The sequence below is a fragment of the Mesoplodon bidens genome (assembly GCF_964165515.1).
Source record: "Mesoplodon bidens genome assembly, chromosome: 8".
Lineage (NCBI taxonomy): Eukaryota > Metazoa > Chordata > Mammalia > Artiodactyla > Ziphiidae > Mesoplodon > Mesoplodon bidens.
This window is the reverse complement of record NC_138165.1, coordinates 101,643,123-101,668,354: the sequence shown is the minus strand read 5'-3', so window position 1 is coordinate 101,668,354 and position 25,232 is coordinate 101,643,123. Positions and strand designations below refer to the sequence as shown.

The 25,232-nt window shown below is 39.5% G+C and overlaps 1 long non-coding RNA gene across 6 annotated transcripts in view; it reads left to right on the top strand.

The window, feature by feature from the left end:
• Positions 1 to 25,232, top strand: part of LOC308621430 — a 116,047-nt gene that overhangs the window by 25,305 nt on the left and 65,510 nt on the right. For 5 of the 6 annotated variants that reach the window (XR_014016455.1, XR_014016456.1, XR_014016457.1 and 2 more), the window contains exons 2-4: positions 15,795 to 15,931; positions 17,246 to 17,429; positions 18,940 to 19,094. This is a non-coding gene — a long non-coding RNA (uncharacterized lncRNA). Of the gene's footprint in view, positions 1 to 15,794; positions 15,932 to 17,245; positions 17,430 to 18,939; positions 19,095 to 21,616; positions 21,738 to 25,232 lie in introns of those variants that run through there. The other variant, XR_014016460.1, reaches the window with a different exon arrangement.

The window sequence follows — 25,232 nt, the reverse complement described above, 5'->3', positions numbered from 1 at the left end:
ATTTGCAAACGAATCAATGGACAAGGGATTAATCTCCAAAATATATAAACAGCTCATGCAGCTCAATATTAAAAAAACAAACAACCCAATCCAAAATTGGGGAGAAGACCTAAATAAACATTTCTCCAAAGAAGACATACAGATAGCCAAGAGGCACATGAAAATCTGCTCAACATCACTAATTATTAGAGAAATGCAAATCAAAACTACAATGAGGTATCACCTCACACCAGTTAGAATGGGCATCACCAGAAAATCTACAAACAACAAATGCTGGAGAGGGTGTGGAGAATAGGGAACCCTCTTACACTGTTGGTGGGAATGTAAATTGATACAGCCACTGTGGAGAACAGTATGGAGGTTCCTTAAAAAACTATAAATAGAGTTACCATATGACCCATCAATCCCACTATTGGGCATATAACCAGAGAAAACCATAATTCAAAAAGACACATGCACCACAATGTTCATTGTAGCACTATTTACAATAGCCAGGTCATGGAAGCAACCTAAGTGTCCATTGACAGATGAAAGGATAAAGAAGATGTGGTACATATATACAATGGAATATTACTCAGCCATAAAAAGGAACGAAATTGGGTCATTTGTAGAGACGTGGATGGATATAGAGACTGTCATACAGAGTGAAGTAAGTCAGAAAGAGAAAAACAAATATCGTATATTAACGCATATATGTGGAACCTAGAAAGATGGTACAGATGAACTGGTTTGCAGGGCAGAAATAGAGACACAGATGTAGAGAACAAACGTATGGACACCAAAGGGGTAAAGCGGAGGGGGTTGTTGTTGGTGGTGTGATGAATTGGGAGATTGGGATTGACATGTATACACTGATGTGTATAAAATGGATGACTAATAAGAACGTGCTGTATAAAAGAATAAATAAAATAAAATTCAAAAGTTCAAAAAAAAATAGATAATGACTACAGTGCATGAGCACTGGCCAATCAGAATGGATACTGCCCTTCCACAACAGTTATACAGTCATACTGATGTGGTGGGTACTTGCTGAATACAGGCTGGTCCTCATTCCAGGTTCTAATCTGGTCCCTAAACATTATTGTGCTCCTCTGCCCATCCCTGTTTTCTCTGTTACCCTGAAAACAGCCCCCCAAACATACTTTATTGACTTAAGCAGGAATTGCGGATTTTCATTGAAAGCAGAATTGGGCCCATGGGCTTAACAAACACATATTTTTCCTATTACATTGAAGGTGGCTTGTTTTAAAATTTAAACACAGGCTCTGTTTTGTATGACTATCATTTGACTATTTTCTGGCATTTTAATAACCTTTATTTATGGAATTCTTTTCATATTACAACTTCTTCTATGTCTTTCAAGAAAACGTAAGTTGCTATGGTTCCAAAGAAAACCCATTTGACCTCAGTAACACTTTTTCCCACAGGGAGTTCAAAGTGCTTTGACCTTCATGCTTCACGTTTGAAGGTGCTGCTGTGCTGAGTTTATGTTCTGGACTTGGCCTGCTCACTGGCAGGGAGAATTAGGCATGGATTGCCAAAGGCAGGGGTGACTTGGATGTCTCAACTTTGACCCTGCAACCAAGCACTCCCACAGTGAGGGTCAGTTTAGAGAGTCATGTAGTGACTAACAGATTCTCTGTGTAGTTCTTTAGCTGTTACATCAACATGTAGCTCAGAGGCTCATGGTCTTCCCTTAAAAATCCCATTCCACCCCTGACTGTTAGTCATTATAGAGAATTTTAACATATGCATAATTCTGAAAGTTAAAACACAACCAGGATTTTGAGGAAAACATCTTAAAGTGGAGGGAGACTTTTTTTGAGCAGGGAAAAATGTATCTTATAGGAATTGGGTAATATGGGGAAAAAGGTCTAGAAACAGAGTAGAAAGAGATGCTGTATGCAAGAAAAGAATAAAAGGACAAAATATATAGATCAGCAAGGGTGGTAGAAAGTAAATAAGGTGATATCATATGACAAAGACAAATTTGTTAGATTTACAGGAAAGCTATCATTAATTCTTCATTTCCTTGTCAATGAATCTCTCCAAAGTTGAGACTTGGGTTATTCAGGCTGATGGAGGAAGAGACAAAGTTATTGAAGGCTTTGATGGAAAGTCAGCAATTCACTTATACTGCTTCCCAGACTTCTATTAGGAGAGTGGGAACATGAAAGTTCTCTGACTATATGGAGGTCTAGCAGAGATCCAACATTTATTTTTCTACTACAATTTAGAAATGAAAACTTACTCAAATCTAGAAACAACTGTGATAGAAAAGAAACTCAGATTTTCCCATAAGCCCAACATCATAGGAAAATTACTATTAAAAAGACAGCAAACAAAGCTTTCATTCATACAAATTCTGATGTGATTAGTCAACAAACACATGGTGAATCAGGTCAGCAGTAATGAGGTTACATCCCTCACTAATGTGCTACAACAAATGCTCAAAATTTGCAATTTTCTCTACATATGTTTGCATTTTCAAACAGCTCCAGTGATGAAAATAATTTGTATTACTTCTTCATTCATAAGAGACATGAAGGTTTGTAGAAATAAGAAAGTGTGACTTATGGATGGAAAAGTACACATTTTTTCCTGTGAGGCTGGAATTATGGGACACACTGTAAAATTTATAGTTACTGTTATTGAGAAGCTAAAGACTGAATATAAGGAAAGAAAGAGGAGAGTTTAAAACAATAAAAAATTAAAGCATTTTATGATTTGGGCAGTTTGTGCTTCACATGCTTACATACTGGTAGGATACTATGTTAGATTGGGCTTTATTTTATTTTTTATTTTTTTTTATTTTTAAATAAATTTATTTATTTATTTTTGGCCATGTTGGGTCTTCGTTGCTGCGTACGGGCTTTTCTCTAGTTGTGGTGAGCAGGGGCTACTCTTCGTTGCAGTGTGCGGGCTTCTCATTGAAGTGGCCTCTCCCGTTGCGGAGCATGGGCTCTAGGCGCGCAGGCTTCAGTAGTTGTGGCACACGGGATTAGCTGCTCCGTGGCATGTGGGATCCTCCCGGACCAGGGCTCGAACCCGTGTCCCCTGCATTGGCAGGCGGATTCTCAACCACTGCGCCACCAGGGAAGCCCTAGATTGGGCTTTAGACCAGGGGTCAGCAAACTCTGGCCCATGGGTCAAATCCAGCCTACCATCTGTTTTTGTCAATAAAATTTTACTGGAGAAAGCCATGTTCATTGGTTTACATACTGTCTATCTGTGGTGCTTTTGCACTGTAATGGCAGAGTTGAGTAACTGCTATAGAAACCATATGGCCAGCAAGCCTAAAATATTTACTATCTGTCCATTTTCAGAAAAAGTTTGCCAACACTTGCTTTAGAGAGTTAGAGGCTGCAATACTTAGAGGTATTCCTAAAGACCTATAGGCATAGGGTAGACCACAATGAGTAGCTCTTCCCATGCTTTTTAGGAAATATTGAAATTAAGCTGAACTTTAAGGGTAGGTTTGAAGGCAAAAAGAAGAAAAGCCTATGTGTCCTAATGGTGCATGTGGAAAGGGTTGCTGCCCTCAGGGTCATTATGATTCGCCCACTGGATGTATACCAGCCTTGGATCTGTTTTCCAACCAGTTGGCAGCTTTTACCATTCAATTCTGTCACGTGAAACTTTAGCCACCTGGTACCAGGAGCTGTGAGGGCCCCCCAAAGTGAGGGGCTCAAACTGATTAGCCCAATTTGTTATACTCTAGGATTTGGTTGTGAGAAGTTATACTAAACTAAATTGGGACCTTGTGAAAAATAGGCACTTACTGAAAGCGAGTTATGTGATAAAATTCCCATCACGTGATGCACACAAAAGACATAAAATGTGTAACTTGAGAAAGAAAGAGTCACCTGCTGGCGTCATAAGTCAAGAATTCTCAAGGATGGTGGGATTTGAGGTGGGCTCCGAGGAACAGGTAAAATGCTGATAAATGGAGAAGGGAGAGAAATGCTCCCCTGTGGAATGAGTGGAGGTTTTCTCTTCTCTGCCTGAGCAGAGCAGAGCGACAGCTGGCTGACTTCCTGCAGAGAACAGCCTTTGTACACAGGAATGGAAGACAAAGTCCAGGCTTTAGGCTCTAGGATTAAGCTACCTCAGACCTTAGAGACAGGGCATCTCTCGGCACAATACTCACTATTGTTCATTTGGGAATTTTTATTTGTTTTATCAAATTTCTCTCCAGTGCTATCACAATGGAAAGCCACAGGAAATATTTTGCAATTTACACATTGAAAAAGAAAGACATGCTTATACATAAATCCGTTTAAATGGAATTCACATGGAATGAATTAAGGAGGAACAGGGATAAACTTACTTTCAAAGTAGAGGAAATTGAGGTGTGAGAACAATTTCCCAGAGTGACAATTAGTGTTAGATTAGTTACTGAATTTCAGCCTATTAAATTCTAGTGTGAAGTGCTGTTACGTAGTCAATATGCATGAAGGAGGCTTTGTTAACATACATTTAAAAAATTTCCCTTTTGGTTGGTAAATAGTCACTGCCTTGAGTTCCAAAAGACTGGTGACCATAATTCCTGCTTTGCCTGGACAGTCCTGATATACCCTTGTTATCTAGTGTAATTAATATAGTGCCCTTTATCACTCCCAAAACTGTTCCAGTTTGGATGATAAATTATATAGTCACCCTGCCACTGTTCCCTCCCTAGAACCCCTTGGACCTCCCTATAAACCAACAACAATGGGCTAATGACAATGCAACCAGGGTCTGCAGAAAGGAGCATGGCTCAGCACTAAAGCTCGTGTCCTTGCCTAATCAGTTCCCAATTATTCAATGAAACCTTAGTCTAGGTACTACTGTAAAGGGATTTTGCAAATATAATTTAGGTCCCCAATAAGATGAGCTTAAGATGGGGAGCCTAACCTTGGTGAGCCAAACCCAGTCCAGTAAACCCTAAAAGGAGACTGGGTTCTTCTGGAAGAGAGAGCTTTGAATCATGAGAGATTCAATACAAAGGAGGTTTTCCATCGCTGGCTTTGAAGAGGGAGGGGACTCTGTGACAAGGAATGTGGGTAGTCTCTAGGGGTCGAGCACAGCCTCCAGCAGTCAGCCAACAAAGAAACAGGGACCTCAGTCCTGCAACCACAAGGAACTGATTTCTTCCAACCACCCGGATAGAACTTATTAGTGCATTGTTCCCTGGAGCCTCCAGACTAGAACTCAGTCTGGACAACACCTTGATTTCAGCTTCTGAGACCCTGGGTAGAGAATCCAGCCACACTGTGCCTGAGTTCTGATCTACAGAAGTCTGAGATATTAAGGTGTTATGGTTTTAAATTGCTAAGTTTATGAAAGTTTGTTACATAGCAAAAGAAAACTACTACATCCAAAGTCTAGTTCACACTCCTTTCTTATCCACCCATAAGATCATATTCTTTCCTTTCATTGGTCTTGTTTAGTTTCTAATTATATATTAAGTTGTATGGTGGGTTGCATAGTGTCTCCCAAAAATTCATATCTACTGAGAACCTCAGAATGTGACCTTATTTGGAAGTAGGGTCTTTGCAGATGTAATTAATTAAGGATCTTGAGATGAAATCATCCTGGATTTATGGTGGGCTCTAAATACAGTATCTGCTGTCCTTATAAGAAAAGAGGACGCAGAGACACACAGATGGAGATAGAGATTGAGTGAAAAGTCTTACAAGCTGAGGAAGTCCAGAAGCTGGAAAAAGCAAGGAAGGATTCTCTGCTAGAGCCTTCAGAGGGAGCTTGGCTCTGCCAATGTCTTGATTTCAGACTTCTGTCCTCCAGAATTGTGAAAGAATAATTTTTTGTTTGTTTTAGCCACCCAGTTTGTGGTACTTTATTATGGCAGCATTAGGAAACCAGTATGAAGTCTATGATTTTTTAATTTTTAGATTCTCTCTGTCACACCCTTTGAGTTAAGAGTTGTGTCTATTGTTGCCCAGCATGGTGTCTTCCATGCCTTTCCTAATGTCTGACATAGAGTAGGTGCTCAAAAAATTAAATCATCATCTAATTAATATGTATATGGTTGTAAGAATGGAAAAATGACTGAGAGCTTTGCCTTACCTCTGACTGGTTAATTTTCCTTTTCAGCACACTAGGGAACAAATATCTCAGAAGGACTATTTAGCACAAGTCCAGGTTTGAGGTCAGTCAGTATACTGTATATTTGGGAACCACAGCTTTTCATAGTCCTCCTTCTACAACAGAAACAGCAATATTCTTGGATTATTTCCATTCAGGACCTGATATAGATTTTGACAAGGACTTAAATCCAGTCCTGTACATCTAAGGTAATGTGGATTTCTGAAACTAAATCAGTTGTATCCAGACTTTGGGGCTGCACTCAATGGAAATGGCTTGACTAATGTAAGCAGTAAAACAAAGCTATAGGAATGCACTGAGTAGAATACAAAATTGAAGGAAGACTTGAGCAGCAAGATGTCTGGAAGGACAGGAACCAAGGCCCCTAAGATACTTCGGGTATCTTAGAAACAGGCTCTTATGGTTACCACTTTAGGGTTCCACCATTGGCTGATTCAGCTCCAACCACTTTTTGTACCTCAGAGCTAAAGATTACATGTCCCAGGAGATCAGATCTGATTGGCTAACAAGTCACAGGCTCATCCCTGTGATCGGGGTCCTGTGATTGGCTGTTCCACTAAACCATGTGAAGTAAGAAAGTTCCACAGATAAAGATGGTACTATTACCAAAAGGCAGAAAAAGGAAGCTGGACAGATAACCCAGAAAACTTCCTCTAAACTCTCCATGTAAGCTCATCCTCCAACCACAGTGACCTGACCAAAAGTTTGTTATTTTTGCCTTTTAGAACCCACCTTCCCTTTTGGTATCAGTGTCCCCATATTTTGTCCCCTCTCTACATTCATTTGGTGTGAGTGGAGCTCCAGGTATGCTTAGGAGACCCCAGCCAGGTTAATTCAAACCAAGGAGTTTTCAGGTTTTTTCTTGGATGTATTAGAGGAAAAGTATTTTTTTTAAATTCTTCTTGAGGTTGCTAAGAATGTAGGGTATAACTCTTGAAAGTCTAATTTTCACACAACAGAAAGAGCTTGGAGTGTATGAAGCCAACACAGAGGACATCAGAACTGAGGAGGGAGGAGAAAAGACTGAGCCATAATGATGTCACGTATATCCCAAATCTGACCCCAATTCTCGGTTTTACAGTTGAATGAGCCTCCTTTCTTTTCCCTTCCTTTCTGCTTTTTCCTCCTCTTCATTCTCCTCTTCCTCATCCTTCTTTTCCCTTTTCTTTGGCTTGATTAAGTGTGAATTGTAGCTTCTGTCACTTGCAACCAAAAGAACTCTGAGTAATTTGGTGAGAGAAAGAGAGGAAGTGAGAGAGAGAGAGAGGGAGTTTCACTCATAAATAGTGAGGACAGCAGAGTCCCCAGCCTGGTTTCTGCTAATGCAAGTTCTGCTCTGGTGCACACAGTGAGTACAGTCTTCTGCCTCCTCTTCAGAGGCCACACAGTGTGTCTGGTGCTCTAGTTTTCATCCCCTCCCCCAACTCAGATTGACTGTGTCCAGACAGTTACTGTCACTCTCTCAAAAGTTGCAAATGTTTCTCACTGTTGCTTTGAGAAGTGGGAATCGTGCAGAGAGAGGTGTTATCTGTCAGCAAAGCAGCATTGTGAGATTGGCTTGCCAAGTTGGTGAGACTCTTCACGTTGTTTCCCTCAGGGTGTGGAGCTTTGTGAAGGTCTCTTTTACTTTGCTGTAAAGGAGTCAAGTGCATAAAGGCACATGTGCCTGCTATGTGTGCAGACAGCACCTGCCTGAAGCAGCCTGGGTCACAAGGATTGCCTGCATGGGGACCTAGCATTATCCATCACTTTTGCTACAGATCCCAGCCTCTGCTTTGAGAAAGTTATTTGACAAGCTGAGGCCGTGATCTGAGCCGTGGCTGAACTAGGAAAGAAAAAGTTACAAGAGGGCTTCTCAGGGCTTCCTTGTTTATCCTGGAGCCAAGCTATTGGCATGGATGTAATTTCTCGCTACCCACCTCGGACACAGCAGCCGAATGACTGTTAGAATGATTGGTGACTAAATGGAGTGGAGCTAGTTGAGGATAATGTAGAACATCGATTTTATGGACTTCAATATATTGTTTCAATGGACAGGTGGCCTTGCAAGTCTGTTCCCATGAATGTGGGATGCTGTTTGTTATACATTCACGGAAGTGAGTATGTATTACTGCCGTGCCATGTTCATGGTTTTTATTATGATCAAGTCCTTTGTCTGAATTGTTAGGACATGTTGTTTGGAAGCCCAAATGACGGCAGCTGTTTTGTTTGTTTAAAACAAAGCAAGTTGCTAAATCTCTTATGAGGAAATACTGCAGTTATAAACAGAAAGCTCCCCAACATTCACTTACTTAGAACTTATAAACTTATTCTTGCAAAAGGTATTCTGGTAGAGCTCCCAGGAAGAGCATGCAGAGTGCTATTAGAATACATTACGAGGTTCAGAGGGTATTTTGGAGAAAGCTTCTAGAGGAGAATGATTTGGGGAAAGGAAATAAATGTTAGCCAGGAAGAAAAAAAAAACTAAAAAAAAAGAAAAAAAGTACAGCAAGAGCATTATAGGTAAAAGGAACAACAAAAATAAATGCAGTCTTTCCAAACATTCCTGCCACCTTTATAAGAATTATTCATAGGAACAAGATATGCAACAGAAAACTCCTTGATAAATTTTCTCCTACAATAATATGAGAATTTGGTGCTACATTTCCAATGAAAGTTTGCTGTCACTTAATCACTTTAAAGAGAAAACATTGTCTTATGTAGAGCACACTGTTATTCTTCGGCTATAACTTCTGAGGGGTGTTACATCCATCTCCAGGGATGTGGCCATGGAGCTGTACTCACACGTAAGGAAGATCATTGTCTTTCAATCCCTGCAAGATATAGAGAAGTCAGACCTATTTCACCATCTACTAGCTCTGTGATCTTTGTAAATTGTTTACTTCATTTGAGTCCTTTATCTTCATCTGTAAAATGGAGCTAATAATGGTTTCTACTTAGTTCTTGCTAGGGTTAAATGAGAAATTACATTTAAAGGGCTTATCACTCTAGAGAAAGAAGAAAAATGAACCACTTAATCCTTAAATAAAATCAAATAATAATAGAAAATAATCATAAGGAAATCATGGGAAATGGTATAAGGCAGATAAAAGCAAAAAGTATGAATTAAACAGAAAAGCAGCTGACTTGATATACTCAAGACATTATATTGAACACAAAAGTTTAATATTCAAGTTTAGCAAAAACTGGAGGGGCTTCCCTGGTGGCGCAGTGTTTGAGAATCCGCCTGCCAATGCAGGGGACACGGGTTCGAGCCCTGGTCTGGGAAGATCCCACATGCCGCGGAGCAACAAAGCCCGTGAGCCACAACTACTGAGCCTGCGCGTCTGGAGCCTGTGCTCCGCAACAGGAGAGGCCGTGACAGTGAGAGGCCCGCGCACCGCGATGAAGAGTGGCCTCCTCTCTTCACAACTGGAGAAAGCCCTCGCACAGAAAGAAGACCCAACTCAGCCAAAAATAAATAAATAAATTTATAAAAAAAAAAAAAAAAAAAACTGGAGAAAACACAAAACACAATGTTATGTATTAAATTCTTTAAAACACTCCTGTGCTGTGATCCAAGATTTCCACTTCTAGAAAATTCTTGTGAGGAAATAATCACAGAAGTGCATAGAGTCACAAATATATGTATTATTTATGTTGGGAAAATAATAGAAACAGCATCCATTAGTTGTATGTAGCTCATTACACAATTATGGCAGAGCCAAACAATCAAAATCTATGAAGAGTATTTATGAGTATAGAAAAAGACTCATAATAAGGTGTAAAACTAAGTCAAGAAGCTGTACACTTAGATACTAATTTGATTTCTAAAAATCCGTATGAATTTATAGTCATAGGGAATGAGTGTGTGTGTGTGGGGGGGAGGGGGTAATGATGTAGCCCAAGATACTCAGACACACAGTGGAATAAGAGAATTACATAGCTTGATTTTCTTTTGTATATTTTAAAAACTCTCCTAATTTTGTGCAATAAGCATTTATTGCTTTGGTGTCAGAAAAAAAACATAAATACTAGAAATTACCATTTTTTTCAAGCAATGCCTTAACATGGGAATAATTGAAAATCTCTCTCTTGTTCCCCCTTTCCTCCTTTCCTCCTTCCCTCTCTCTCCCTCTGTCTCTCCTGTGAGACATTTCACTGGACTGGGTAAAGTCCAATGATCCTTTCACAAATAAGACTTAGCATGAAGAAACTTTTATGGACAAAGACTATTGTTTTTCAAAGCTCATCAAGGGGCTATGGGAGAGGGCATTGAAAATATCCATCATTTCCACCCAAACCACTTCTCGCATTTATTTCTTCCCTTTATATACCCTGACCAGGTAAGACATCCCACCATAGTGAGGGCTCTCATGCTATCTACTCTCCTAAACTCACATTAATCATATTTTTTCCTTCTTGGCCTGGCAGAATCAAATCATATTTGTATGTATTTGAACATTACTTACATGCATAACTGGTTATTTTTTTTTTAAATCCAGCTGCATGTTTTAGTTCCCTCCTCATTTAGGAAATTTAAATGGAACCTTAAGTCCATTCAGCAGTACATACTTTGTTCGTTTCCTGAAGCTATCAGAAAAGATCCAGTTTCTAAAAAGTTTCATGAACTTCATACAGTGGATTCATTTCTCTATACTTACTCATTACTTAAATTGGTTTGCACGTCACACTTTTAAGTTTTTGATTTCCTATCTATTTAGTATTGCCTATGTTTTATAGCAAGTCAATCTAAAAGAGCAACAAAGATGGGGCAGGGGTTGAGTTCCTTGGGTCATCTCAAGGAAAACACTTGATCTTCCTGGACAGCAGCATTCTCTTCTGTAAAAGGAGAAATTTATTTGCATAAATTCTCCCTTGGTTGTTCTGGAAGGATTAAATAGCCAATGTCTGGAAACAACACAAGCCATTCTGAAAATAAGGCTCTGGGAGACTATGACTTTCCTTCTCAGAGGATTTATTGCTTCAGCACTGGGGCTTGCATGCATTGTGTGTACAGAGCTGGGACTGACCTTCCTGGTTCAAGAAAAGACTTTATTTCTTTAGCAAACACATATGTAGTGATTAATATGTGTTAAGCACCATTTTAAGCTCTACAAATTTTAATTCATTTAATCCTTGCAATAACCCTATGACATTGGTACTATTGTTATTTTCATTTAATAAGGTAAGGAAAAGGCCCCAGACTGGTGAAGTAATTTGCCCCAAATCTTGCATTTACTAAATGATAGAGTCAGGGTATAAACTCAAGCTACCCATCTATAGATTTCATGTTTATAACCATGATGTTATGCTGCTTCGAAGGAATTTTTGAGAATTGACTGAAAATAACCCCCACTTTATGTTACTGAGGGGTTTTTTTGGTCTGTTTTAAATATAACCTTATTAATGTTGCCTACTTCCTGATTGATAGCCAGTATTTATCCCAAACGGAAAGTGATTCCTGAACTTAATCTTGCAAGGGTGATTCTTCTTCTTAAATGCCTTCCATGAGCTGATGAAACCCTTCCCATCACATGTACTTGAATGCATTTGAACACACAGATTGAGAACCACCAAAGAAGGGAGAGGGAAAGTCCTTTTCCCGATTCATGGAGGAGGAATCTCAGCATGAATCCTGTCCATCAGGAGGCTCAGAGTACTCAGGAAACCTCTCAGGAGATAAGCTGTTTTGAGGATTTTAAATCCACGAGCCCAACAAATTCCCCATCGCGCTGGTGGACAAGATTCACTTGACTAGCCTCTTGGCCCTCAGTGGAATTAGCTTGGCTGTATATGACATTCAGCATTTTGGTCAAAATTAATGTAATGCAGCTGAAATCCATATAACATTCATTAATTTTTAAAATGTCACTGTTTTACCTAACATGAAGCTTGGGTTGATCATGATCTTTTTATTTAAAAAAATTTTGGGTGGGGGGGCTTCAAAGAAGTAATGCAAGTCAAAATACCTGCTTTTTCAATCTAACAAAAGAAATCCTGAAATCGATGTCTCCATCAAGCCATCTCATTTCTTTCTGAATGCGTACGTAAAATTAAATGGCATTAACCTCACAATTGGCTGAGGGGATCAGAACAAAGCAATCGCCTTGAAATAACTGTTCTGTGTAAGAACTATAATAAAGCTTGTGAACATCACCTCCATCCTCTGTAAGTGACTTAGTATGACATTCTTAGAGTCGTGGTGGTACTTTACAGTTGGAATTGTTCTTTAATAAACTCTTTCCTCACAACTTACCACCCCTTACTCAGTAAGTACCTTCACAATCCATTTAATGGGCAGACAAGCATTATTACCTTTATAATCCAAAGAAAAAATAGCAAACAGCTAAATTTGAAAAGTGGTTGTTAGTTAAGGCAAAAAAAAATGATAAAGACGGTTAAAAAGCAAACAAAGGAGAAAATAGAACAAAGAGATGTTTAAAAACTCCTACAGACAATGGACAATGCTTCCTACTTTTACTTTAAAATACTTAGATAATGATAGAATGCCTCTAACCAAATTCCTCTGTTTCTTTTATTTTTCTGGTAAAACAGTTGGTTTGTGCAGGCACTTATGAGGTCAAACCAAGAGATTTCAGGTAAATACCTGCTGTTGTAATGCCCTTATTTAAGCACCATCTATTCAGGTTAGCTCTAAAGGGCTTGTAGTAACACACCTGCATTCTACACTATCTCTCTGGAAACTGACAGCAACTCCAACATTTCAGCAGTCTGTGGAGGCTGTGAAATCCAGCCCAGGGGCAATGATGTGCTTCTGCTCTCTGGGTGTCAGCCTGTTTCCTTTTTGCCTCTCCATCTCATATTTGTTCAACACCTCTTTAAACAATTAATTTCTTGTATTAATGTTCCTCTGTCTAAAGTACTTAAAATAATTAATTTTCCTGAGTGGATGCTGAGCTTAATTTCAGGAAACTCATAGAAAATAAAGGATACTTCTTTAATTTTAATGATATCACTTAGAAACCATTCTTCCACTGGTGAATATTTTTAGAAGGGCTTCTAGAGGTATGCTAAAAGCCACTTAAAAGCTGTTATTAAGCAATAATTAATCAATTTCATTTGCTCATTAATTATTTATTGACATGCCCAGTGTTGTACTTATTACATACGTGTAAAATTTATTCGTAGCTTTTACATAGCTTGCTTCTCTTATTATTTCTTACCTAGTATTAACCAGGTTACCAAACAAGGATTTGACTGGAAGCAGACATAAATGCTAGTTTTCATTAAAACCCTTGGTTAACAGGAATAAAGCAACTCTGATCGCTCTAAGCAAAACAATAAGGCAATTATAAATTCTGGAACTATCAAAGGAACTTGAAACTGCTAGAAAATTGCCAAGCATCTGTAAGCCTCTAAAGGTTTACACCATCAAAGAAAATACACTTTAATTTTAAAACAAACTTTGCAATTTACTAATAGTACTAAATACAGTGTTTCTAGATGCAGAACATATTGCTTTTAACTTCTGTAAGGCTCACAGAAATCTCAACAAACAGGGAAATTGGCTAACAGTCAACATGGAGCATAAAAGAAGAAGAAGCCTCAGGAGCTGAGAGGCAGGTGGCCCATGGTGTGGAGCCTACCTGAGTCAGAATCCTGGCCCTGCCACCATGGCCTATGAGCTGTAGAGTGCAGATTTCTCCTGTCTGAGAAAGATGATTATGACTATAATAACAGAAATGAACTCATAGGGTTCTGGTGAGGACCACATAGAAAGTACTTAGAATAGTGTCTAGGAGATAGTAAACATTCAGTAAAAGTTATTATTAACAATTATGATTATGGCTGGTATAGTCACAGGGCACAGGCAGCCTGGACACTAGTGAGTAATTTATCTCTGATCAGTACACTCACCTCAAACCTCTTCCTTTCTTCCTTGTTTCTTTCCTCCCTCCCTCTCCCCACTTCCTTTCTCCGTCCCTTCCATCCTTCCTTCCTTCCACCTTTCTCCCATCCTTCTCTCCCACTCTCTCTCTTCCTCCTTCTCTGAGTGTGATTCTGTCTTTTTCTGTTTCCTTTTACCTCTCTCTCTCTCTCTCTCTCTATTATTCTGCCTTCTTCATTTAGTTCAATCTTCCCACCCCGATTTTTCCCTACCGCCTTCTTCCCATTCCCATCAACCTCACTAGTTATGATCTGTTTAAAATGCATTTTTAATTACTTACTCTTTTCTAGTAATCTAACATTTTCATATTTCTACTTAAAAAATTAGCAAGGGAAGTGTTTTATACCTTGAAAAATAAAGTCCTCAAAACTATTTTAAATTATTTTATACATGTCATTGCCTTGGTTGGATATCGTTATTTGTGGAGCAATAACAAACAAAGCTGTCTTCTATTCCACCAGTGGATTCCTAGCTTTGAAATTGTAAACAGAGAGAGAGAACAAGAGAGAGCATATGAGAGAGAGAGAGAGAGAGAGAGAGAGAGAGAGAGAGAGAGAGAGAGAGAGAGAGATCTAAATTAGGGCTTGTCTAGGGTGTAATAGATTAACACCTGCAGTTGAAACACACAATCAGGAAGCTGGGCTGTGCACGAGTCTGGGGCTACATCCCCAAAGCAGCTCCAACCACTGAGCAGGGCTGGCCAAGTCGAGGCTGGATGGCAGCCATGGCCAGACATGTGGCAGAAGCGATTCCTGTCCTAGGAGGAGGAGAACAAGAGAACCTCCCATGGCTTTTCTTCTGGAATATTGTGATGGTGGTATTCTTGTATCTATTAGGTCGACATATTTGGACATTTTCCTCTTCTTGCTTGTATCTCAGAGCAACTAAGTAGACCTTAAAGATGATTCAGGAGAAAGTTCAAGTCCACTCTAGGTGCTTGTACTGTCACTTGTGTTTGGTAAAGCATGTATCTGTATTTGTTTACTTATTTAGTGGATGGTCCGGTATACCATGGGGAAAAAGATGCACTTGGTAGACAGGAATCGTTTTATTAAAAATACTTATGATGAAGCTACTTAATGAAAAGTACAAATTATTTTTCTCTATAAAATATTTTATTTTATCAATATAGCTTTTAATAACACCCAATCCACCCTATTACAGTATAAAGAGAAGTGAAATGGAAACAAAATTCCCTTTTCCTTTTCCACTGAAAAGCCTCCTACTTGGTACCTACTTCATTTAGGGATGCCACAAAAAGATGCATGGTCTCTCAGTGTCCCATTGTACACTGAACAGAATTAAGATGGAAACCTAGACAAGTATCAGAGCTAAATTCACTAGCAGGATAACTTTACATTATTATTCCATTTCTTAATATGTTATGTTTTCATCAGAGTTCTTAATAGAAATAAAGATTAAAGGAGATGACTTCCAAGCTGCTATTTTCAAGAACACCTGGTCTTGGATTCTGTCATGGATCTGACATTTATAACATTGCTCACTGCACACTTCCATCCATTCTACGAGCTTGCATTTATAGAGAATATTTAGCATCATAAAGATACTTTACATGCATCATGGTATTTTACATTTGTGGAGTACTTTAGCATTTATGAAGCACATTCACCTTCATTGTGGCATTTGAGTTTTACAGAAATCTTGTTGTATTAAAGAGGGGGCCCACAGAAGACCAGCGATTATAAATCATCCCCAGGTCACACAGGTAAGAGACAACTCAATCTTCTAATGAGACTTCATTTGAATCCAGGGCTTCTGATTTCTTTTCTCACAGGAAAACACCAACCAACACACACACACACACAAAACTTGCAGATTTGTGCAAAGTGGGGACAGTGAACAGAATCTGGAGAGAACAGAAGTCATGACATAAAATTCCTGGGTGCTCGGTGCAGCCCTTACTAAGTCAAGGTAGGTGTGTTGCTCTTTTCCATATTAAGTTATTTCAGCTATATGAAGTGCACCAAGATGACACCAGCAGGGCACTGACTTGATTTAGAACTGAGCCACACACCTGTTCTTCTAAATATAAACAAATTTGCAACCTGAGCTACTTGCAGTCACTGGAGTGTAATCAAGTGAAAGCTGGGGCTGGTGCCTGCCTGCAGCCTGACCCTGGGCTTACAAAAGCACAAGGACTCTTGCACTGCTGGTGGGAATGTGAATTGGTACAGCCACTATGGAGAACGGTATGGAGGTTCCTTAAAAAACTACAAATAGAACTACCATATGACCCAGCAATCCCACTACTGGGCATATACCCTGAGAAAACCATAATTCAAAAAGAGACATGTACCAAAATGTTCATTGCAGCTCTATTCACAATAGCCCGGAGCTGGAAACAACCTAAGTGTCCATCATCGGATGAATGGATAAAGAAGATGTGGCACATATATACAATGGAATATTACTCAGCCATAAAAAGAAACGAAACAGCTATTTGTAATGAGGTGGATAGACCTAGAGTCTGTCATACAGAGTGAAGTTAGTCAGAAAGAGAAAGACAAATACCGTATGCTAACACATATATACGGAATTTAAAAAAAAAATGTCATGAAGAACCTAGGGGCAAAACGGGAATGAAGACGCAGACCTACTTGAGAATGGACTTGAGGATATGGGGAGGGGGAAGGGTGGGCTGTGACAAGGCGAAAGAGAGGCATGGACGTGTATACACTACCAAACGTAAGGTAGATAGATAGTGGGAAGCAGCCGCAGAGCACAGGGAGATCAGCTCGGTGCTTTGTGACCGCCTGGAGGGGTGGGATGGGGAGGGTGGGAGGGAGGGAGATGCATGAGGGAAGGGATGTGGGAACAGATGTATATGTATGACTGATTCACTTTGTTATAAAGCAGAAACTAATTAAAAAAATAAATAAATAAACTTAAAAAAAAAATGAAAAAAAAAAAAAAAAAAAAAAGCACAAGGACGAAGAAAGCATCATGCTAGGCAGGATGTTTGGCATTGCAATCTGGTAGTCACAGTGACCTTTTATCTCACCAGAGAGATTGTAATTATTAGCTTTATTATCCTTATTGTTATTTTAAAATGCGCTTAGTTTGCTCTTGTGGTTCAGCTTGTACCCAGCTTGTTGAACTTTCTAGGTCCACTTGGTTTGTATATATGAAAGTTGCCTCAGTTGCTGTGTTTGGAGAAAGCTTATCTGAAGGGAAATTGTTTGCTGCACTCCAGAACACTAAATTAAATCTATAATATATTTTCAGTGTCCATGTGAAGGCAATATTGTTCCAGAGTCTAGATTTCCTGGCTATTCAAAGTATGTGACTATTCCTTGATACTATGAGGCCTCTCTCCATTCTTGCTCAGAGGGAAAGAAATCATACTGGGGTCCTTGGAAATGTTCCACATTATCCTTAACTAATGGGATACTACAGAGGTGATGCAAATGTAAGAAGCCCAGTGGCAGGTGTGTTATAGTGTACATGATGGAATTGTACAGAACTGGGGACTTGATTGATCTGATTGGCCAGAACTCTTAAGATGGTCCAGATTATGATCATCAGTAGGTTCTGAAAGCATTATTTCTAGATGCTGAGCATCAGCAGAGAAATCTCTTAATTCTCTTTCAAAATGACTGTTATGCAGTTGCAGAAGATTTGCTTGTTGAAATTTTTGAATAGACAGAAAAGCACCAAAGAATAGTAAAACTACTGCCATCTTTTGATTTGCTTATATGTTCCTCCATCTTCAACCTGGTAGTTTGGTGAATTCTACTAGAATGTCTTCTAGTGTGAATAAATATGTAAAGCCAACTGGCCCGAGGCAGGGGAATGCAATCAGATTCACAGGTTGCATCAGACCAAAACTCTCCGGACCACCCAGTTCCAGAAACTGACCTGGAGACATTCTGGACCACCCCGTTCCAGGAACTGACCTGGGGACTTTCCACCCGGCCCAGCCTTCCCGCCTTTCGAGGGGCGGGACTAACGGTCCCAAGACTGATGCAACCAGCACCAGATATCGCCACGATACCCGAAGAGACCACCAAATAAGGAATACCCTGCGCCCTCCCAGATTCACCACACCCCTTTCCCTTCTTACCCTATAAAATCCTGCCCAACCGTCGCCCGGGTGCGACTCCTCTGGCCCCTTTCTCTCAGACCAGTGAATCTCGCCCGGGAGCGTCCCCTAATAAAGCTCACTTGAAGCTTTCCTCTGTTTCGCGGTGCCGTTTGTTAAGATCCGACCTTACAAAATATATTGAATTCTTGGGATAAACCCTACTTGTGTATGGTGAAATGTTACATATTTAGATAGAGATAGAGATAGAGAGATTGATGTATACATGTAGATTGATCTAGCTGAGATGGTGATAGAGCTGTAGTTCAATTCTCCCTTTGAGAGAACCTGCTGCAAAGAGTCACTGGCAGACAGACTCAGCTGCTGTCACTTGGGAACTACCTTACCATTCACATGTGGCCATGCTCTCCCTGGTCTGTTCTCAGCCAATGACTGAGCACAGGAGGAAGATTAGAGCTGGACATTCCTGCTCCATCCCATCCTCCACCAAGAGGATAAGTCAAAACAATATTACAGCCCAGGGGAATGGTGGAGATTACCATCACCATTAAAGATCTTAAATGCAGTGTCCTTCACCATATCTTCATGTAATTCATTAGTCTGGTCCCTGCAGAAACTGGATGAATCCTGAAAATGACTATAGCCTACCACAAACAATCAAGTAGCTCTGATCACAGCTGCTATACAGGATATGGTATGATTGTCAGAGTTAATTTATAAGGTCTCAGGTAGATTGCAAGTGGCCATGGATTTGGTGAGTGCATTCTTTTCTATTCCAACCAGAAGAGAAGGACAGAAAGCGTGCACATTCATGAGGACTTCACAACAATAATTATAGGTTTCCCCAATGGCTATGTTAACTCTCTTCCTCTTTCAGGATGCAATCCAAAGATGCAAATCCATCTGCATATCCTAAAGAACATCACATTGCTACCATATATCAATGGTGCCATATTGATGTGGCAGGCTAAGCAAGAGGTGCTTAATATGCTGGAGACCTTGGTGAAATACACACACTCTAGAGGATGAGAGGTAAGTTCAGTGATGAATCAGGGACCCATCTCTTTGGTAAACATTTAGGAATTGAGTTGTCAGGAGATTTCCAGTACATAACCTCCAAAGTATGTCAGTTGGCTAGAGCTTGTGCTGCCTACTACTGAGAAGTCAGGGGGCACAGCTCCTTTTAAACTATTTCAGGTTCTGGAGGCATCACATTCTATACCCAGGTCCTAGGAATACAGCTCGGTTTCATGTGCTGGGTGACATGGAAGGCTGCTAACTTTGAATGGGGCTTAGAGTAGGAAAGGACTCTGTTTAGTAGGTCAGGCTGTGGTGTGAGCAGTTCTGCTATTTGGGACATAGAGTCCAGCCACCTCTATGTTCGAAATGTCAGTGATAGAAAAAGATAAAGCATGGAAAAAATGGCAAGCCTAAAAACTGGGAGGATTACAGTGAAAGCCCCTGATGTTCTAGAACAAGGTCATGCCATTTGAGTGAGAATTATATGGCTTTTGAAAAAACAACCCAATGTTTTATTGGTCTCTGGTAGAGGCAGAACATTTCACTATGGTGTGCCTAACAATCATGCATCTAGAACTACCCATTATAAGCTAGGTCCTCTTGGACCAGCAAGTCATACGATCAGGTGGGCACAGCAGCAATCCATTGTAAGATGGAGATCATACATCAAGAATGGAAGTGTAGACAGACCAAATAGTAAGCAGCATGAGCAGATAGCTCAGGTCCCCGTATCTCCCACCAAAATTGCACCAGCACCTCTTCTCAAGCTTGTCCCTATGACTATACTATAGGGGGAAGTTCCTATATGGCCGAAGGAGGAGAAAAGCCCAAACTGGATTTACAGATGGGTGAGCTTGGTGGGTTGGTGTGAGCTAAAAATATAAAGAAGCTGTATTATGGCTACAATCCAGGGTAACCTTGAGAGTCAGTAAAGAATAATTTTTCCAAAGATAGAGCTGTGGGCAGTGCTTGTGTGTTGAAGAAAAAGTAACGAAAGAGGAGGAGTAGCTAAAGGTGGTCAGAGTCTGTAAGGAAAAGGATTGGGAAGTTGGAGACAAGGAGGTGGATGGACATTTGGGGGTGGGCATGGTGTGCGAAGACTTTGTGTGCCCACTGCAAAGCACCTACCTCTGAAAAGGCACTGGAAAACTGAGGAGACAGATGGTTTAGCCAGTTTGTGTTAGCTGACCTCCATCATTGGCAAAGCCCAGAACTGGCAATGAGGGTGTATGAACTGAGAGGCTGAGATGAAGGCTACATGTGGACTCCTCCTTCCCGTAGTCAATCTAGCTACAGCTGCCTCTGTACGTTGAATGTTCAACCTATTAGCAATAGAAGCTAATGTTGATACCCAATATGACACTTTGCCCCAAACATCTAATTAGCAACTTTGTGGCAAGTTGACTATATTCAGTGTCTTCCATTCTGAAGAACCAGTGGTTAATCCTTACAGGGACAGAGACCTATTCTGGTATGGGTTTGCCTTTCTCACCCACAGACTCAGCCAGAACCACTTGTGAAGGCTTATGAATGCCTAGTCCACAGACATGGGATACCACATAGCACAGAATCCAACCAGGGCACCCACATTTCAGCCAAGAGGGTGGAGGAGTGGACCTGTGACCATGAATTCATTGGTTAAATCACATACCATTCTGAAAGGGGCAGTCTGATAGCACATTAGAACAGCCTACTTCATGAAGGCAGAGCTGAAATGCTAGTCTGGTAGCAGTCCTTTGCAAAATGAGGTGTTATCTTTCAGGACACAGTATATGCACTAGATAAGAGACTTCTATATAATGCTGTGTCCTTATCAAGAAGAATACATGACATATATACACTAATATGTATAAAATGGATAACTAATAAGAACCTGCTGTATAAAAAAATAAATAAAATAAAATTAAAAAAAAAGAAGAATACATGAGTCCAAAAACCAAAGGATCTTGTTTGCCATTCTTCCCAATGACCCAACTACAGAATCGTTTATATAGCAAATAATTGAGAACAAGAGAAATGTCAAATTATGGTATATAACATGACAGAATGATAATTAATAGCTATAATTATTGAAATTAAGAATATTTATTATGTATTGACATTATATGGAATAATTTTTAACTCTCATCCCCACAACTCTGGGTTCTTCAGGCTTAGATGTTCTGATCTCCAAAGGACATTCACTTTTGCTAGGAGACACAACTAAGTTTCCATTTAAATATAAGCTATGCCTGCCTCCAGGGCACCTTGGACTCTGTGTGTCCAGGTCTCAGCAAGTAAGGAGGTGTCTTCATTCCAGGGGTAACTGACCCTGGGCAGAATGAGGAGGGAAGGCTGCTTTTACACAATAGAGACAAAGAAATGGAACCCAGGTCCCCAAGGTTTTGTATTTGTGTTTTATTTTCTTTTTCAAGGTTATTAGACTCATTTTTTTTCAGAAAATACATTTGGTTGAAATACCTTCTGAGACTTCTCATGTTTGATATCTTTCTGCTTCTCTTCTCTCATCTCACTATAACTTTCTTGTTTCACAGTATTCTTCATCAGAACTCTGTGGACATTGCTTCATTGCCTTCTGTCATTTGATGTTATGAAAAGAATTTTAATATACAACTACTGTATAATTTTTTGTAGGCAACCTCTTTATTATTCTGCCACTGTTCATGCAGAATTTTGTTTCCTTTATTTTTGAAATAAAAACATGTCATAAAATATATGGCTTTTTTTCATTTGTTTTATCTGGCAATCAAGGGCCCCTTTGACCCAAAACCTCAAACCTGTTGAAGAAAAGTTTTTTTTTTTTAATGTTATTTTGAGTATTGCCTCTCATACTTCTCTTCTGTTTTCTCCTGAAACTGTTGTTACACATGTGCTATTGCTCTTTGGTACCTTTTCCATGTCTCTTATCTTTTCTCTTGTCATTTTCTTATCTTTATTCTTAACTCTCAGTTATTGAATAATCTGTGAAGCACATCTTCTGCTGTAATAGACTAAGGTTTCAGGTGTTCTAATGAAGGTTTTACTGCCAGCATTGCAATTTTAAATTTGGAAATAGGCATTTCTTCCAGATCTCAGATGGCTTGACTTAGTGCTTGACTAGTACAGATTCAAAACTATAATATTCTCTTTAACTTTTCACCAAGTCTTTCTCCTTTTATTGCACTGAATCTGCTGAAGTTGAGGAATATTTGGTTGATTTCTTTGATTGGCTCATTTCTTTTGAATTAATGTCTCTTTTTATGTGTCTGCTTATTTTTCTCTCTTCATCCTTTCAGGTCCAAGGTTGTCTAATGTCAAAAGATTCTGGTAAATTCCAGTGGATATTGTGTGGTCCCTTAGACTTTTCAGGCTCAGAGGAGGGGAAAGTAACACTTTTATATTTATATAACAATTGTATTCACCAGATATGTATTACAAGTGATTGAGAAATAGGGAGAGCTGAAGGTGGGGTACTTTACACTCTGCCAAGGAGTTTTTGTTTAGTTTTCTTTTAGCTTTATTAAAGTATAATTGACAAATAACATTGTAAGATATTTAAAATGTACAGTACAGTGATTTGATATACCTGATATACATATTCATTGTGAAAGAATTCCCCCCATCAAGTTAATTAACACATACATCATCTCACGTATTTCCTTTTTTTGTGTGTGTGTGAGAACATTTAAGTTCTACTGTCTTAGCAAATTTCAGTTATACAATAATACTGCTATCACCATGCTATGCAGTAAATCCTCAGACCTTATTCATCTTAAAGCTGAAAGTTTGTACCCTTTTATCAACCTCTCCCTGTTTCCCCTACATTTCAGCCCCTGGCAATTAATTTTCTACTCTCTGTTTCTATCAGTTTGAAATATTTTGTTAAGATTCCACACATAAGTGAAGTATTTGTCACCTTGTATATTGTGGATATTAACCTCTTATTGGATATGTGGTTGGCAAGTATTTTCTCCTTTTCCATAGGTTGTCTTTTCATTTTGTTCATAGCTTCCTTTGATGTGCAGAAGATTTTGTTTGACGTAGTCCCACTTGTTTATTTTTTGCTTTTCATTGTCTTTGGTTTTAGTGTCAAATCCAAAAAATCATTGCCAAGACCAGCTTTAATGAATTTGTTTATTAGTTCTAACAGGTTTTGTGTGGAGTCTTTAGGGTTTTCTATGTATAGTATCATGTTATCTGCAAATAGAGAAAATTTTATTTCTTTCTTTACAATTTGTATGCTTTTTTTATTGCCTAATTGCTTTGTCTAGGACTTCCAGTACTATGTTGAATAAAAGTGGTGATGGTGAGCGTCCTCATCTTGTTCTTGATCTTAGACGAAAAGCTTTCAGGTTTTTTTTTTTTTTTTGTGGTACGCGGGTCTCTCACTGTTGTGTCTACTCCCATTGCAGAGCACAGGCTCCGGACGCGCAGGCCCAGCGGCCATGGCTCACGGGCCCAGCCACTCCACGGCATGTGGGATTTTGCTGGACCGGGGCATGAACCCGTGTCCCCTGCATTGGCAGGCGGACTCTCAACCACTGCGCCACCAGGGAAGCCTCTGTATGTCTTTTTTATTGCCTAATTGCTTTATCTAGGACTTCCAGTACTATGTTGAATAAAACTAGTGAGAGTGGGCGTCCTCATCTTGTTCTTGATCTTAGAGGAAAAGCTTTCAGTCTGTTTACAATACTCATCTGTTCTTGAATCTTTTATACTTTTTCCAAAGAGGCCTTGACATATTAATCATAATTTGTTTAAAGACCTATCTGACAATTGCAACATCTGTGTAATATCTGAGTCTGTTTCTGATGCTTGCTATGTCTCTTTAGACTGTTCTTTTCCTCCATCTCTCCTTTCCTCCCTTCCTCCCTCCCTTCCTTCCTTCCTTCCTTCTTTCTTTCTTTCCTTTTTGTTTAGAATGCTTTATACTTTTTTGCTGAGGGCTGGATATGTTGCTTTGGGTATTAGAACCTGTGGTAAATAGGCTTTCATTGTGAGGACTTATGTTGATATGGTTAAGAATTGAGCTGTGTTTTGTTTGTTGTAGCTTTGGTGCCAGATGTTTTAATTCTCTCTACATTACTTGCTTTGGTTTTGGTATTTTGAGCTTCCCTCCACATTCCTCCTCAGAGAGAGTATGCACCTTGCACTGTTATTATCCTAGAGCCCCATTAATTTGGTGGTTAGTGTGAGGGTGGGTTTAACTTTCTCTAATCTATGATAAGACTCAGTCTTTTAGTGGAGTTGTTTTTCTGGGCTGTGACCTTCCCAAATGTTGTTCCAGCAGTTGCCCCCTGTTAGGTAAGACAGGAAAGCTATAGAGGATTAGAGTGAGAGGAATGCCTTTGCCACCTGGGATCAGGTTCTGGTAATTTTCTCCCTCTGAGGAGTAGGTTGTTTTTGTGGAGTATGCTCTGGGTAAATTTCACAATGATTACTCTTTCCCTTCCCTTGCCAATGTCAGGAGGCATTCTTTCTGGGATCTTCACAGTGAGTACCTCGTATGGTTCCTGGAAGTACAACTCACCAAAGTGTGGGGATCCTAAGTCTGCATCCCCCAGGAGGTTCTCATTCTCATTCTAATCCACATTCAGCCTCCAGTAATTTATCAAAACTCTCCTCTAATTTTCTTCCTAGTTTATGGCTCCAGTGGTCATATCTATCTGCTTTAAGGAAGCAACTCTGACTCTAAATTCACCTTTCTCTCCAGATTTTTGGAGTGATGATTTGCTATGCAACTTCAGTTTTCTGATGGGTCTGAAAAAAGTGTCGAGTTTAATTTGTCCATTCTTTTATTCTAAGGATGGTAGTGACAACTTCCAAGGTCTTTATTATGCCGGGGCTGAATATGGAAGTCCATGTGCTTTTTTTTTGTTTTGTTTTTGCTGCATTCATCTTACTTCCATATTTTAATTATCCATAGGGATGCTCAATACTCCCATAGGAGGCAAGTAGTTTTAAATATGGGAGATACAACACAAGGAAGAATTCAGCTTTATTATACCAAAGATACAGATGCTTTCCTATTATTTACTAACTATGAGGAACTATGCTCAATACTTCCCTTTTATCCATTTACTCTTCATAAAAACCTTACAAAGTAGTTTACTACTTTGATTCTTATTTTAAAGATGAAGAAACTGAGGCACAGAGAGATTAAGACACTTG